The following is a 5,414-nucleotide window of genomic DNA, read 5'->3' on the forward strand; positions in this document are numbered from 1 at the left end:
CATTTCTGAAGTGTTACTTCGAAGGACATAGTAGTTTTGGCTGGCAGACTTCTTTCTCCTTCAGCACTTTGAATATATCACCCTTTCTTCTGTCATAGAGGGTTTCTGTTGAAAATTCTGCTGATATTTGTATTGGGACTCCCTGTCTGTGATGTATTGCTTATCCCTTGCTGCCCTTAGAATTTTCCCTTTGTCTTTGTTTTTTTTTTTTTTTATTTGGCTTTAACAGTTTGATTATTATGTGATACTTTGAATTTCTCTTTGGGCTATATTTGATTGGAGAATCTGCACTTCCTGTACCTGAATGCTGGCCACTTTCCTCAGATTAGTAAGTTTCCATCTAATAGTTTTTTACATATGCTTTCTTTTTTTTAATTTTAAAGTATTTTATAAATAAAAAAGAAATTAGTTTTTCTATCAGTATCTCTGTCAGCATGATTATGAATTGCTCTCAAGAGTAACTTCTCTTTTGTAAAAATAAACACTTTATACTGTTTGAAGTACACATGAAGATTCATTTTTGCTCAATGTTCTTTATTTTCCATTGTGAAAAGTTATTTCTGAGGAATTAAAACCCCAGAAGATAACCATCACAAAAAAAGGATAATTTTTTTTTTCAAAAGATGATGATTCATCATCTGTAGCAATCAGAGAAATGCAAATCAAAACTACTTTAAGATACCATCTCACCCCAGTAAGAATGGCAGCCATTATGAAGTCAAACAACAACAAGTGCTGGCGAGGATGTGGGGAAAAAGGTGCACTCATACACTGCTGGTGGGACTGTAAATTAGTGTAGCCAATATGGAAAGCAGTATGGATATTCCTTGGAAATCTGGGAATGGAACCACCATTTGACCCAGCTATTTCTCTTCTTGGATTATACACAAAGGATCTAAAAACAGCATACAACAGGGAAATAGCCACATCAATGTTTACAGTAGCACAATTCACAATAGCTAAACTGTGGAACCAACCTAGATGTCCTTCAGTGGATGAATGGATAAAAAAAATGTGGCATTTATACACAATGGAATATTACTCAGCATTAAAAAAACAATAAGATCATGGCATTTGCAGGGAAATGGATGGCATTAGAGAAGATTATGCTAAGTGAAGTTAGCCAATCCCAAAAAATTGAATGCTGAATGTTTTCTCTGATATAAGGGGAGTGACTCAAAGTGGTGTAGGGAGGGAGAGTATGGGTGGAAAATTACCTCTAGATAGGGAATAGGGGTGGGAAGGAATGGGAGGAAGAATGGGAATAGCAAGGATAGTGGAAGGAGACGGTCATCATTATACAAAATTCATGTATGAAGATGTGAATTTGGTGTCAACATACCTTCTATACAAGCAGAGATATGATAAATTGTGGTATAAAGGTATATTAAGAATTATAATGCAAAAAATATGAATGTAATGCACTCCTCTATTGTGATGTGTGTAAGAAATAATAAAAACAAAAAAGTAAAACATGGAGACCAGAAAAAAAAAAGATGATGATTCAAAGGCAGACCCAAAGAGAAGTAATATGTAGGAGACAGAAGGCAGCAAATGCAGCCTCTAAAGGAAATTATTATAATTATTGCCTAAAAAGTCAAGTTATACAGCTACACCCAAGGTCAGAAGATAAAGCACTACTTTAAAACTAGAACCATCACTTAGGTGGAAAAAAGAAAAACAGTTGAAAAAGAAAAGGGAATGAAGAATAATTTGAATTGGAACAATGATCCATTGATTCTAGATGCTTCTGGTATCTGAATATCTTGAGTCATATTGTCTCCTTTCTTTTCTCCATTTTTACTGACATCTTAAAAGGAGCATCTTCATGAACTAAATAGTCACCATTTTGTTTGCATTCAAAATTTAAATCCAGTAGCCATCAGGATTTTGAATAAATGCCAGACCTTTCATTTTACCACCATCAGGTTTCTTCACAAATTTGACTCCCAATTCTTAAAATCTTTTACAAACTCCACGTACATCAGAAACAGCAATTCCAATGTGGCCAAATTCAGGAAGGTCTGAATTGCCCTTGTGGTAACTCTGAGTCTCATCATTTTCAGCATTCCAACTGTGTGTTGGTTCAATTATAGCTTTTCTGGAGAATATTCATGCTATTTTTTCATTTTTATCTTTAAAGAGGTCATTTTTATCCTCATAAGATAAGAAATAGAGTGAAAAATTCATAGTAGGAAAATCTAATATTTGAATTAGTGTCATTCCAAGGACTTTAGTATAAAAATACAGTGACTTCTTAGGATTCTCAATTCTCAGCATGGTCTGTTACAACAGAAAATCCTTCATGCTAGGATCTAGGCAGAGCAGCAACCGAGGATGACCTTGTCGGCCATAGCTTTGCTGTCTACACCAAGGATGAAACCTGGGAATGGAGGGCCCTACCTGTTTTCTTGCTGCTTTTCACATTCTTTAATTCCTGTTATGCACAGGTTAGGTCTCTTGATGGTATCCCATAATTCTTATAGACTCTCTCTCTCTTTTTCACTTTTGAGTAATTTTAAATGTTGTCTTCAACCTCATTGATTCTTTCTTTAGCTGGATTAATCCCGCTAAATTCAGCTAAAGAAAATTTTCTATACAAATTTTAGTTTGGTCATCATATTCTTCACCTCCAGGATTTCTAATTTTAAAATTGTTTCTATTTGTTAAACTTATCATTTTGTTTATGTATTTTTCTCCAATTTTCATTTAAATTTTTATGCATATATATTCTTGAAGTTGGTTCACTGAAATTTTAAGAGAGGATTATTATAAATTATTTTTCTGACATTTCATGGGGCTCCCTTTCTTTGAGGTCCATTGGTGAAGCTTCATTATAGCCTCTTGGAGTAGTCATGATTTCCTAAGACCTTTCAAACCTGTATCATTATGTTGGTATTTATATATTTGCATAGATAACCACATTTTCTGGCTTTTTGAGATATTGTTAAAAACTGTTGTACTCACTATTCCAGCCTATGATTCTGGCTCAGCTAGTGGCAATGCTCCTGGAGAAGCAGAGCTTGTTTTTAAATTCTCTAGATGACTGGACTACTTACTGCCTTTGCTGTGATTTCAGGTGGAATAGCTGATTTTTTTTTTCCTGACATGTGGCAAGACCACAGGTTGAATTCTGCAATTAGACTGAGCTGCAGCATGGATACTGCAATTGTCTCTAATCTGGCTGAGCCATAAGGCGTGTTACTTGGCAGAAGTACAACTATTTCAGTTTAGCAGAGAGGAATGTGGGGAGGGGCCCTGTGGTTAAGTGGATCATGGTAGATGGGTCAACTGCTATGCTCAGTAGAAATGCTCAGTTGAGATTTGCCTCTCTCCTTTGGCAGAATCTGAGAGTAGACTTTGAGGTGGAAATAAGCATTGATTAAGTGTGTGTGTGTGCGCGCGTGTGTGTGTGTGTATGTGTGTGCGCGCGCGCTTGTGCTTGATTTAACTCTTGAGTGTGGCAGAACAGGTATCTGCAAACTGACTTGACTTACCTGGTGATTCTGTCACTTTTTGTGTGGAGGTCTAGGTGTGGAGTTTGAGACTTCAGGGAGTGCTGGTTAAAGTCCCAGAGGTGACATAACTAGGACCTGCTTATTGTTAGAATTCACTGTTGTGGTCTTGTTCCTCTCTGGGCTGGGTCTGGGGGTGGTCTTTGAGGAGACAGTGAGCACTGTTTAAGCTCAGTAATTGGTGGCTTATTGTTGGACTTCATTGGGAAGCCCTTCACCCTCCCTGGGCATTCCCAGGTTGTAGAGTATGGGGTTAGAATTGGATGCTGGCTATTTAGGGATTCAGGCAAGTAGCCCTCCTAGTTCTCCTGGGAGTGACCAGATCCGTTTTGTGGCTGGCTTATGTCATTAGTAGATATCTCTGAATGAGTGCCATTACTAGTAGGTTTCCTATGTTTTCCCTAAAAACAGTTCATTGGTACTGGTGGGCTCCACCTCCTTGCTTCGTTTTTGTCCAGCTTTAGGTGGTCTAGATGGTTAGTGTCCCTTTAAATCCTCTCTTTGCCATGAGGTGGGAATAGAGTAGGGTTTCTAGGAAGCATCTCAGAATGCTCAGGGAGCTGGAGGTCTGTCTGTTCATTTTTTTTCTCTTTTCCCTTTGTGTCTCATCCCTGGGCTTTGGAGATTTCTCTCTCTGTGATACTGTGCCAACTTGGTGGATGGGTGGTGGATGACATTTCTTTTATTCTTTCAATGGATATTTTTATTCAGTTCCATGAAAAATGAAGTTTTATTTCCTTCATTTTGGGAGATTCACCAGGTTATTATTGTCTGTGGATAGTTGCTGGTTGATCTTCCTGTTTGGGGGTGTGGGGTAAAACCTGGCATCTCCTATTCTACCAACTGGGTGATGTCACTCTTTTCTTATTTTCTTAATATATAGAATTAAGCAATCGCTTCTCGGCCTTTTGGCTAAGATCAAGTGTAGAATTAAGCAATTATGAAAATTTTGGTAGAAATATACAAACTATAAAAGTGTCCCAATAGCAATTTTCTATATAAAAGCACAATTCAAACAAATAGACAAAATTAAGAAGTGCAATTAAGATGAGTAGACATTGCAGAAGAAACAATAATTGAATGGCAAACAGGTGAGAAGAAATTATGAATTCTATATTATGGATAGACAAATGGCTGAAAAATACAAAGGATAAAAATAATGACAGAAGGTACAATGTAAGGGTATACTAGGTAATCTTGTTCTACAAGGGAGAGACAGAGCATGGAGCAAAAGCATTACTTTGAAAAATAATTTCATTAATAAACTATCTCTAACTTTTCCTGAACTCTGTACTGGTTTCTGAGGTCTGGAGGTTCACCATCAAATTGAATGACAGTTCTATCAAGAAAAACAATAATGGCACCAATAAATTAGAAATAAAATCTTGAAAACTTCAGCTCCTTCTCACATGTGAGAAAAAGACATTAATTTGATGTCTTAAATAGCAAGAGTACTACATTATTGAATAACTTATTTTCAATAATATTTCTAGTATATAATGAAGCCAAACAGACTGTAAGTGTATTCCACAGAACACTCTATATGTTGACTACTTTACCATTGGTAAAAGTTAACTGAAACTATAAGGATTCTACATTTAGATTCATATGTAATAAAGATGCCACTGTATCTGGCAAAAATCTTGACAGAAGTACTGGTTTAATACCTAAAGAACATAGAAAAGGATAAGTGAATGGCCTCTGACTAGTGGAAGAGATTAGGGCTCACAAATGATGTTCATAGTACTTGTTTTTGCTTGAAATTATATAAGAGTTATGATTAGCCATAATTATCAAATATTGTGTTTGTTTTCCTCCATCATCCTTTGATATATTAGTATTACCTAAAAATGTCAAAAGATGCAGAATGGCATTTATACAAGAAGTGGATTTTGACAC

The 5,414-nt window shown here is 36.2% G+C and overlaps 2 pseudogenes; one reads left to right on the forward strand and one right to left on the reverse strand.

The window, feature by feature from the left end:
- Positions 1-1,833: 1,833 nt before the first annotated feature.
- LOC114085404 (lactoylglutathione lyase-like) lies at positions 1,834-2,354 on the reverse strand (annotated as a pseudogene).
- A 2,053-nt stretch (positions 2,355-4,407) lies between these two features.
- LOC114085635 (U2 spliceosomal RNA) lies at positions 4,408-4,486 on the forward strand (annotated as a pseudogene).
- The last annotated feature ends 928 nt before the right edge of the window (positions 4,487-5,414 follow it).

The sequence above is a fragment of the Marmota flaviventris genome, chromosome 7, assembly GCF_047511675.1.
Source record: "Marmota flaviventris isolate mMarFla1 chromosome 7, mMarFla1.hap1, whole genome shotgun sequence".
In the NCBI taxonomy this organism is placed as follows: Eukaryota; Metazoa; Chordata; class Mammalia; order Rodentia; family Sciuridae; genus Marmota; species Marmota flaviventris.